Here is a 12,552-nt window from a genome sequence, read left to right as displayed (position 1 = left end):
GTGCCTTCGGAAAGTATTCAGAACCCTGCATTCAACCGAAATGTGTCTTCTGAATTGAACCCAAATCTATATATTGAACGCTGTAATACAGTATGTGATTTCCCTAGCTCAGGGGTAACACATAAGACAGGCTGATTGACATGGAGTACTTGTAAAACCCAGGTTAATGAAAGTAATGGAAATTTGCTGTGCGATTGAGAAGTTCTAGAGCAGAGGTTCTCCAACCTTTTCACTCAGGCCCCCTTTACAGCATTGGGGAACATCTCCACCCCCGTTACGGGTGAGCACGCACCACACATTTCTATGGGCACAAGCACTGTTCATGACAAACTTTTCACACCCCTATTATTGGCGGAGAGAACATTTTACAGGTTTAAAGCTCATTTTCTTGCAGTTCTGTACATTTTGCCATGTCTAATGTGTATTCATTCAAAATCTATGGGCTAAAAAACCTGGCTAAAAAAAAACGTTACCTGGCATGGGCTGGTTGAACAGGACATTTCTGAGAGGTTATAAATAACTCTTTAAGGTATGCAATGACTGACATGACAAGAAGAAAACTGATGATGGACTACCCAATTTGAAAATTGCACCTTGTGCATTCTATGACAACCTTCAAGGGTAAGATGGAAGCCCATTTGTTAACAAACAGAAGTGTGGGTGGAGTCAGAGATTGAGGAGTGCACCTTTAAGCCGGGAACCTTGTGCACCTTGCATGGAATTAGAGTACCTTTAAGGCTACCTGACCTGATGTTAAGTAAATATCCTCTGTTTGCTTGGTCTCCTCTGGACTATACACCCTAGCACAGTGTTTCCCAAACTGTGGGGTGCACCCCCGGGGCCCCACCGTTTGGGAACCACTTTGCTGGAGTGTATAGTTCCGGGTTTAAAAAGGTGCACTCCTTTAATATTTGACTCCACCCACAGTGGGGCCCTGCCATTTCTTTTTATATACAAATGGGCTGGTTTTGGCAAATGCAACTGCCACTTGATGGATAACAACAATGGAAGTATAACACACATTTAATAAATCATAGCCTTTAATTGTTATATAAGAGGCTAAAGACAGCCAGGTCCATTGCTCAGCAGCATGTAGTCACAAAATGAAAATGGAGACAAAGACACACAGACGAGGCACATCACTCTTCACACACTTTCACACTTTCGCATATTCTCTGCCTCTCAGAATAAGTATTTTACAGAATGGCGGGATTTGTGTGCAATACGTACCGAAGACTGTTCGAGCCGGGACCGATTCTTTATTTATCCAGAAGGACACTTGGGAGAGGATTACTGTCATGATGCAGGGGATATACGTCTGAATCATGAAGTAGCCCATTTTCCGCTTCAAGTGGAAGTGCACTGTCATCACCACGTATTCACCTGGAGGATAGCCATAGATGTGACGGTTGATTTGTTCCATAAAACAAACCGACTGACGTGAGACAGTGAGCACAAGCACAGAAAATGATGGACTCCTGCTAGTTTGTATTGTGTCTTCACTGTTCTCGGAGGGATACAGCGTCAAACAAAATCATGCATTTTTACTGACACCATAGAGAGTGCCTTTGGAGACAGTAGCGTAAAAGTAAATCATGATAAAATATAACTAGACAAGTTATTTTGGACAAAGCTACAGAAAACATTCCAAACTGAATTAAGAACTGAAAAATAAATTCCAATGTTTATTAACAAAGAATGGCGTCACTATCATCCGAGTTTGGGATATCTACTGTATCTTACCAATGGCCTACCATACCTGTGATTGACTTGACCTCCTCACTGCTGACAGTGTGGCCAATGAGATCATACTGCACTAGGCTGGATGATTCTGGGGGAACCTCCACTGAATACTGTGGTCCTTTGGTCCAGGTATAAATCATCTCTGTTTTAGGGTATGCATCTGGGGGGAGAGAAGGAAAATATATATATATATATTGAACCCTCAAGTGGGGGGTTAATACAAATTCAAAATTGTAGCTGTAACGAAAAAACATGTACGAGAGAGAGAGAGAGAGAGAGAGAGAGAGAGAGAGAGAGAGAGAGAGAGAGAGAGAGAGAGAGAGAGAGAGAGAGAGAGAGAGAGAGAGAGAGAGAGAGAGAGAGAGAGAGAGAGAGAGAGAGAGAGAGAGAGAGAGAGAGAGAGAGAGAGAGAGAGAGAGAGAGAGAGAGAGAATAGGGCCTTTATTGTGAGAGAGAGTCATTAAGTGGAAATGTTAAAATGGTAGTCATATGAGAGTATGACTACTGTGTGCAAGTGATATCCTCTCCTTAACGCTAAGCTTTGTGAACACGAGAAACGTTTCTATCTCCCTCATCTAGTCAGCTGATCACAATGCATTTGTACGACACAATGATGTGTGATGTGATGGTGTGCAGTCCAGTTACGCATGGTTCCCCCACTTTATCTGTACATCCCTCACTGGCTTAATACATACAGACGTTGAAGATGACCTGAAATAGCGCACTCTGGATTTTGAGAGACCTTTTCCTCGTAATTTGATTGAAAATGAGTGGTACAGTAGCATGGTAATAAAGGGTGTGGGTGTCTACTGTGTGCTCAAAAGGTAGACTTATGTGTGCTCAATGAGTCTGCGTTCAAACAAACTGCCAGGTCTCAGAAGCTCTTTGTTGCATGGAAAAGTTTTTGCATATCCAACGTTGCAGAAAACGGTGCAAAAACGTTGAAATGTGACATGAGGGTTCATACAAGAGGGCTGAAAGAAAAAACAACAACACATGCTTGGGTTCATGTCGGGGTCTGTTGTTCCCGTTTGTCGCTTCCCACAGGGGACTCAAAGTCGGCATGACACCAACTGCGCAGGGAAAATGGGCCGGCTGGGGCGTCGTGGAGTGGACTGCTGCCGGGGGCGCCGACTCACACTAGCTCTGGAGAGATCCAGAATAGGTCTGAGCTAACCTGGGGCGGGAAGAGTGATTCTGACCTTTCCCGAGCTACAGGCCCCATCGGATGCAGCGTCTGCTTCCCTGACTCTGGGCCAGGATGGGAGGATGGGATTTGGGGAAGGTGGGGGGGGGGGGGGTACTATGTTAAACCAAGAATAACGTAACTGAATGATAACTGAGGAATCTATTTTGTCCTCTGCCTCTGCAAATGTCACAATTGCTGATAATAGATTGGGGGAGGGTTGGGAAGTGCATGGGAAACCATCCTCCGATCCTTTCTTTTGCTTTTCCCTCAGTAGATGCTATCTTTAAATCGCTACTGTTTTCTGATAAGACAGAACCCTCATTTGAAAACTTCTTCCATTTGGAGATAAGTCACTGTTTTGCTGACCGTTACACTCATTATGAACAATAGTGCTGAATTTGGGTTTCTTTGTTCTGTTCTTGGTACAAAATGAATGTCATGTATTATTAGCGTCATTGTCAGAAAAAAGAAAATGACTTCTTACTTGAGGAATATGTATGAAATTCCAAAATATGACAAAACGGGAAGAATACCACAAGCTTGACACTGCATAGGGTAACGGTAATGGTAGTATTTTTCTCAAAACAAAACTAGTAATTTTGTTGTTGTTGACAAACTGGGATGTATTGAGTACATCTACACATTTCAGACAGAAGATGTGGTATATTATCTGTAACAAATACAAGGCAGTGTTAATAGGACCACCTAATAGGACCAGATCCTTATTTAACACTTTATTTGCTGGTATACCCCTTTTAAACATATCACTGGGTAGCTGGTGGATTTGGGGGTGTTGTTAAACCATGGGGGCGGTTTGCATTTAACATTATGGAGGTGATAAGAAACATAAAAAGAAAAGTCTGCAAAAAGTTGTTGAAGTTGGCGGAAAAACATTGTGTGAAATGTGTATAGGTGGGTTTAAATTTGTCATGTTTTTTAAAATCCCTACCCCTTTCAGATACAACAAAAAGCAGGGGAAAAGAAGCCGGCTGGTAAATTGGTGTGATCTGTGTATTCAAATATACATTTTTATAAACATTGCAAACTAAATCATTTTTATAAACATTGCAAACTAAATCAAACAGGACAAAGAACTGGTAGAGCATGTAAACACATACACCGTGTCAGGTTTAATATCTGCTAAGAAACGGTATAGTCTGATTTGCATTGGGGTGTATTTCAATGCATAGTGTTCCGAAGAATGCATGGCCCACCATTTATTAGTCTCATGAGAAGAATGAAGAACCGCTTTTTTTAAAAGTCACTTCTCAAGTCACTTCTATTACAATAGACTTAAAGTATATCATATCATACTTACAGCTTCCAAACTTGAGAGGGCATGCATGTCCATCCATGGGGAAGTCCACAAGCTTCATGGGACACTCTGCACTGATAGTCAACCTATGGGGATACATACATCTAAACATATTGAAACTAATGGGAGTTGGAGAGAGTAGGGACCCCTCCAAACAGAAGACAAACATGTATCATATCCATAAAGTGGAGAACTACCTTTAGGATGGATACTGTAGGTAGGCTGAGTAGCACATGCTGACTAAACCAGCTCCATCATGCGCATGTTGATTTTGTCTATCCCCACCAGATGCGTTCATGACACGCAGGTTAAAATACCAAAACCAACTGTGAGCCAACTATATTATTTTGGGGAATTTCCATTTTTTTTTTGTAGCCAAACATGACGCAGGAAACGGACCGATTTTCTCCTGCACAAATAATCTTTCTGGAAAACTGAACATTTGCTATCTAACTGAGAGTCTCCTCATTGAAAACATCCGAAGTTCTTCAAAGGTAAATGATTTATTGAATGTTTTTGCTGGTTTTTGTGAAAATGTTGCCTGGTGATGCTAACGCTAAATGCTAATGCTAAATGCTAACGCTAAATGCTAAATGCTAGTTTTGCTATGGTAGAGAAGCATATTTTTGAAAATCTGAGATGACAGTGTTGTTAACAAAAGGCTAAGCATGAGAGCTAGCATATTGATTTCATTTCATTTGCGATTTTCATGAATAGTTAACGTTGCGTTATGGTAATGGGCTTGAGGCTGTAGTCATGATCCCGGATCCGGGTTGGCTCGACGCAAGAAGTTAAGTTAGCCAGGTGTGTCTGGGGGGATTATTTCATGAACATGTGTACATGTCTGGACAATAGTGACCCATCCACTTAGCGAGATGTGGCTGGGGGGTGGTTATAGCATTTCTTTCACATGACTTATCAATGTCTGGGTAAGCATCATCAAATAATGATAAAATATGTGTACAATAGGTTTATCTAGATGCTTTCAAAGTCGGATTAGGATATAAGCCAAAGACTAGATAAAGTGTTTGTTTACCTGGTGTTTTTCCTAATTGTAAAGAGATGGGTGGGGCTAAGGCTTAAGGGGGTGTGAACAATGTTGAATAGTTGTAGACAAAGAGCAGCTCTTCAGTGGGTGTACCAAAACATTCTAGGGCCATTTTCTCAAAAGTGGGGTTACAAACGGATCAACTTTCAAAGCAGAATTACTTTCCCATTATTCCTCAACATCAGTGTATGATATAGCATTTTGTAGCTCTGCATCTCTACTCTTATCCAATGTAAAAAACACAATTTAAAAAAAATTCTACATAAGACTGAATAGAGGCGGTGGGTCACATATGTTCCTTTTTTTGCTGGATCTTTCTAGAATTTTGAGTCACACAAAATTGTATGTTCTCTACTCTGACCTTTATCCACAGATAAAAGGGGAAACTTAGTTTTCAGTTTTTCTTTGATTAATTTATCCTTGTTCATTCTCCTTCTGATCCCCCTCCTTCTTCTGCTTCTCCTTCTTCTGTGGATTTTATACAGCGTTTGGCAACCAACTTTAAGGTGCATTTCCACCACCAACTGGACTGGATTGTGGCTTAAACTCTCACTCACCCAGGTGGGTTAGTAGGTGTCTAAAAACCAATGAGTAGATGGGAGAGTCAGGACTTGCAGTGCATCAAGCATCTAAAATATAATATATTTTAGCACCTGGCTTCGCAGATGCCCGCGATCAGTTTGGATGTATGTGTACATTTATTTTGCAACGCTCACACACCCAACGCTGATTGTTTGGACAGGATGTTAGCATGGTGAAACACTGGCATGCTGGGTAATGTATGCATCATGGTGTAAAGCATTTTGGTATATGTAGTACCTCATGGTATAAAGAATCGTGCCGTTCTTCATGATGCGGAACAACCTGTTGGGGGCAGTCATGTTGTGTGCCACGGACTTCTTGCCATTCCTGAAGAAGGTGTCAGGAGTCCACACATTGGCGACCATCATGTTGTTGAGTCGGAGGATCTCAATAGGACCCTCATACCTCAGCCTCCTGTCGACCCATGTCTGTCTGAAGAACACGTCCATGGTATACTCCTGAGGAAGCAGAAACCAAAATCTAAACAGTTAATATTGTCTAAGTCTTCTTCTATGAAACGTTAAGTGTATTGTCTACACGAATCAAACTTTTTTTTTTAGGCTATTCATCTGTATCAAGTTGTTGATTCGGTACATACCATTTCAACATCAGAGACAGGCCCGAAACTTGTCACATAAATGTCTGTTTTCACCTCTGTCACCGGACCTATTGAGAGAAAAATTCTGTCAGTTTCACAATATCTAGAATATCCTAAGTTTATCACAGCATAGCCCCAAGCCACTGTGCTTCTGCATCTGCATTGGTTGCTTTTTGGGGTTTTAGGCTGGGTATCTGAAATGCAATTTGTGACAACTGCCGATTTAAAAAGGGCTTTATAAAATGAATGTGATTAATTGATTGATTTGAAGTGATCGTACAGTGCTTTGAACTTTTTTCACATTTCGTTGCATTACAAAGTGGGATTAAAATAGATTTCATTTTATTTACACAAAATACTCCATCATGTCAAGGTATGTTAGTGTTTTATTTTTCATGAATCCTTCACAAACGCTACAATTGTTCTTGCACTTTGATATTACAGAGTATTTTGTGAAGATCGTTGACATAAAATGACAAATCCATTTTAGTCCCACTTTGTAACAATATAATGTGAAGAAATCCAAGGGGTCTTTAATACTTTCTACAGGCACTCTAGTTCTGGTTTATTAGGCTACTCTTTATGAATCAATCCTCAATTGATTTTATGTAGAACTTGTGTTATTCACATGTAGGCTTGTCATGGAATAATATGTCAAACATAAGACCTCAGTAACAGCATAACATTGGCAAAAGGTTGGGTTGATAGTGCTGTGGAGATGTGTGCCAAAACCCTACAGTATATGCAATAGCATGCAACGTACCTAATAACCCGCATCAGGTTATAAACTTTTATATAATGGAGTGAAGCTGAGATAAATAGGTTTAAATCGTACATTTCTGGGAGTATCCGTATCTAACCTATGCACACTTGGTGAGTTTTGAAGTTTACGCGCACGAAGGTAGAATCTTTTTGAGGGTGGAGTTGAAGGACGTATCCTAAAGTAGGCTATTTTCAAACGCACCGTCAAGTCTACAATGAACGGAAAATAGGTTACTTTTTCGTTATTAATTAACATTCAAGCATACAGTCTTTAAACACGTGTGTGTCTGGTACTTGGAGCTCGTGGAGAATTTGACACAAGAAAACGACACTGCACTCGTTCTATTTAAATAGTGCAATAAGCGGCTTTCCCCACGGCGATTAGAAGACATATCTAAACTCACTTAAACATTTGAAGGTAGCCTACCGTTTTCAGTCGCACACAAGAATCAAAGCAGTGATTATAAGAAAGTGTTAATTCAGGTCATGAACGACTAGCTTTTGAAACAAGGAATGTCTGTGGGAGGCAGTAGTCGTGGCTCAGTGGAGGAAGATGTTTCATTTGTAACAGTAGGCTACGGAAAAGCTCATGCCCTCTGGTTGAAAAATACAATGTGATTTTGATCTGTCAACCGCATAGCCTATTTAAACAACTCAAATCAATAAAAATGGATTTAGAAACCCCTTTTTACATCAGCAGATGTCACAAAGTGCAATACAGAAACCCAGCCTAAAACCCCAAACAGCAAGCAATGCAAAAGCTTGGTGGCTTGGAAAAACTCACTAGAAAGGCAGGAACCTAGGAAGAACCCTAGAGAGGAACCAGGCTCTGAGGCATTGGTACAATAGTGGAAATCATAGTCGCTCATCTCTTTGAGCCACTGTAGCACACAAACTAATTGGACAGCCGAAAACTGTCACCGTTTCAGGTATGTACCTACCCCCAAATCCAGGTCGCAGTCTGTTGTCATACCCGTCCAGGAGTCTGTCTAAAATGCGTGTGAAATTCTCGGGATATATTCTGTCATCCTTTTTTATCGTTCCAGAGATTCTCTTTACACTGAAAAACGACACAAATAATCAAAATGATTTGTTATCGTGAAATCGTGACAAAATTAGCATTAGGGAGTCGATTTTATCACAATTACAGCACTTTCAGATTTCAGCATCTAGAGTCTTCAGGACCATGGGCAGTGGCACCAGCGCAGCGCCAATCTGACAGGAAAAATGATTCCCCCCAGATCATGTATCCTCGGAACTCACCAAGCAATCAAGCAGAAAAAGTAGAAGAGATTCGAAATGTAACTGGGGTACATCGCAGTTACCATCTCCTTCTTGGCAGAAACCATCTTTGCATGCCATACTTTAAGCCTCTTCACATCTCCATTCGCTAAATGTATTGTCCCAACATGGAGAGATTGAAGCCAGAGAGACAGAGAGAGCGGAATGGCGCCAAAGCAACTCCAGCAGCATCTCCCGCTATCGCCAAGGGGGAAAAAAGCCAGGGTCAGCTGAGCATCTGAACGCGTGCACCTTTCCTGCTGTCGCCCGATGACTAAACCAAAAACAATCTTCTCTCAGTTGTTGGCATCCACCCCAAGTCTAGTAGGTATCCTCTGTTTCACACCACGGTTTGACTTGAGAGATGAGAATAGACGTGAACTGTGCTGCGTTGAAACGCAAGGTTTTATGGAAAAAAATGGGTTGTCCGTCTACCGCGCAATAAATCCAGTGGCGAGACCAATAGGGAGAGAATAAGGACGCAACAACCAGCTTTCGATTGAAGATCTGGCTGCTTGTAGTTAGTTACTCCCCCACCCCCAGAGCTCAATGAAACACATCTGATGTTGTCAAAGCCATGATCACAATCGTGCTTTTACACTTTTTCGTTTTAGAGTGGGCCATATGCTCAGCCATATTAGGCTAAATATTATTTGCCGATAAAATGCCAAATACTCCGTTTTAGATTGTGAACTAAATTTATGTTCGTCCATCACTTCACCTCACCTAAAGTAATTGATGAGAAGTAAGGAGTCCTGAGTCTGTATAAGACTGAAGAATTTATTAATCTACAGCCTAAATTCAAATTGGTCAGTCTTGTCGCAATATGCAGTCAGGAATACACACACACAGTAGTGTAGAGGAACTGGCCACAAGCCACGGCACCACTTCACAGATTTCTCTGCACCCGAGAGAGGAACTTCAGAGTGCGTGTGTCATATCTTTACAGATAAGGAGGGCTTTGGCAAAAAAAAGTGTTTGTGCCTGTCACAGTTTATAGTGAACCCCTAACTCCACACAACACATTATTTAAAGTGTTCCAGCACACAGCCCCACACAGACGACCAGGACAGGTAAGTATACTCAAAGGCAAGTTTTATTCCCAATTCATAGGTTAACGTACTGGACTACTCCCTTTCCTACCTCCCACAGCAGACTGCACTATTCCTCCAGACTGTCAGCACAGCAGAGCCTCCCCTCAGGCCCGTCAAACGTTGCGAACTCACTGCCGGTGCTTCTACACCAGCCCCGCCACCCACTTATTCTATCAATCTGTCTCATCTCATTCCTTGACATGCCCGGGTCTGTGTGTGCCCTTCTGAGTCTACGCCCCTGAAGGTTTGGTGCGGGTGAAATGTTAAGGGACAAACAAGATGTCTGGTTTCCACAAACCTGGTTATGCTACTTGGCTTTTAAAGTGCAGCTGCTCTGCAACCAGACAGGACATAACTGTCCAGGCTCTTACACAGTACTGCCTCTAACAGAGGAGACGCTATAGGACTCGACGGTTGGGAGGCTGAACGACGTGTTTGGCAACTCAGGAGGTTGTTTTGGAGCTAGAAATGTGCATAGAGTGAACAGAGTGAACCTGATATGATTCCCTGTTCCAGGAGTCATCATCTAGATTCAACCGCTGGGCCGTTTTGTCCTCGAGTGGATGGTCTGGGGGCCGAAACATAATTACAAATCATTTATTGATTACATATTTAATGTATGAAGCCCAAAACGGATATCATGTTTGACTCAAACGTAGTCATTTCAAACCTTACTTACATTTGTATACGATCACGAGTGCCTCTGTTACGTGTGGGAATACTTGGGAACAGATTTCTTCAAGTAAAATCACTTGGAACACATTCCCTGGTGTTTTTACAGTCTTTTATGTTCAACAATGGAAATGTAATAAAAACTATATATTAATTAGATTTTCTCAGAAAACTTGAGGGGCCACCAATTGGGGAACCCGGCCCTATTCCCTATAGTGTTTTACTTTCGGCCAGTGCCCATAGGACTCTGATCAAAAGTAGTGCACACTACAAGGAAAAGTAGTACACTATATTGGGAATAGGATGCAATTTGGCATGGAGACTTAGAATCATGTGGTAACAGAGCAGTTCCCTAACTTCTACACACAACCGCGCCGCTAACTATGGTCCACCAACCATACACTGAAGCATCGCTTCTTTCATTGTGGGGCTTTGATCCAACTACAACACGTTATATTGTTGTTAATCCATTCGGCAGGTAGCCTAGTGGTGTGGCCAGTAACCGAAAGGTCACTGGTTGTAATTCCAGAGCTGACTTGGTGAAACATTTGTCAATGTGCCCTTGAGCAATGGCACTTAACCGTAATACCTCCTTTAGGTCGCTCTGGTCTGCTAGAATATACAAATATTAAAACGTGTATGTTTCACTTGAGGACTCTGGGCATGAACAGAATTAGACATATATGTATTAATATTCATAAATGTGTGCAATGGAATGTCGTAAAATGTCATATTGTGATTTGGTTCAAATGCACGCGAGGTTTTTATGCTATCTTGACCTTTCCTAGTATGTCCTGACCTGTGTTAGAGAGAACAACATGTATTGTACTGTGCATTTTCTAGCCAAAAAACAAGGGATGTTGCTTTAGCCTTGAGACAATAACTTGTGAGGTTAGGATGGTGATGACAGAAATCAACATATTTTAGTCTATGTATACCTTGTGTGTGTTTGGTAGTCCACGTCCCAGGACTCCTTGAAACATGTTCCCTTGCTCTGTAAGCTATATACCCTGCAGCAATAATGACTGCTATGATAACCTAGTTTCTCACCAATGTGTGTGTGTGTGTGTGTTCCTTCCATCCCGTGTATGCATGTGCATGTGAGTGTGTGAGATGTGCGTGCGAATACATGTGTGGTGTGTGGTTGTTTTTGAGCATGTGTGCAGACGTGCGTGTAGGTGTGTGTGGCTATAAGCCTGTGCGTACATCCATGCTAAAAAATATGCTTGCTTAAAACCTAAATGCCAGAGAGAAAATATATATATTTCTGTGTGCAGAGTGCAAACCCCAGACATTTTCCCCCGATTATAGATTTACAGTCAATCTCCACATTTTTGGTGTCTTAACACAAATGCCATTGTAGCTGTGTATTTTCTATGTCATTGTGTGTCATTTGTTTAGGTAATTGCATTGGGCACAAAGAACGTAATGGGCAGGTAGAGAAAGAAAGCAGCCACTTTGCACCGGGGGGTGCGATTGATGAGGCAACATGGCGGCGTTGGCACATGGAGCTAATGAGTTGGAACTGTGAATCAAGCTGTCTAGTGATCACACCCCAGCCAAAGACTGACATGTTGTGCCTCTGTTCAGCGAACAAGTATAGGCAAAGAGAGAAAGTGGAAAGATAGTATGTTTCTGAGCTAAAACACTCCGCAGGAAGAATGAATATGTTATTGACTGGGTGATCGTCGTGATCATCCAATTCCTCACCAGCACCATCATCATCATCATCATCACTAAAAGAGATCTCCAACAGTGAAAACCTTTCTATTTATATATTTATGAAGATTTCTATTCAGTTGATAATGTGCCGACATTCTAAACAACGTGTCTAAGATAAATCATCAAACCTAGCATGAGCTTTGAAAGCTCACTAGAGCCACATCATGTAATGTTATTACATTTGGGAATTTCTCTGAATTGTGGGGCATCTTGTAGACCAGCGTTTCTCAAACTGCCCCCCCCCCTCTAAAATCAGCTGTGATGTGCTATGGCAAAAACCAAAGAGTGCACTCCGGGGGGGCCTCAGGACCGTGTTTGGGAGACCCTGTTGTGGACTAGCGCATTTTAATTAATTGAACATCTTTCGAATAGATTTACAATGGCAGGAAATTACAGTCTCATGTGGCTAACCATAATATGCACATTAGATCTGATGGCAAGCAAAACAAGGCTCCACATGCTGCAGCATGTCGTGGTGCTTCAGAAACTAAAACGATGGCACAGTTATTGTAACACGCAGAGTTTGGTGTGGTGTGTCAATGTTCT

At 41.8% G+C, this 12,552-nt stretch overlaps 1 pseudogene; it reads right to left on the bottom strand.

Moving 5' to 3' along the window:
• LOC124010964 overlaps window positions 1–8,785 on the bottom strand; it is a 30,819-nt pseudogene extending 22,034 nt beyond the window's left edge.
• Window positions 8,786–12,552: the final 3,767 nt, after the last annotated feature.

Source organism: Oncorhynchus gorbuscha, linkage group LG23 (assembly GCF_021184085.1).
Source record: "Oncorhynchus gorbuscha isolate QuinsamMale2020 ecotype Even-year linkage group LG23, OgorEven_v1.0, whole genome shotgun sequence".
NCBI lineage: Eukaryota > Metazoa > Chordata > Actinopteri > Salmoniformes > Salmonidae > Oncorhynchus > Oncorhynchus gorbuscha.
This window is presented reverse-complemented; position numbering and strand designations above follow the sequence as displayed.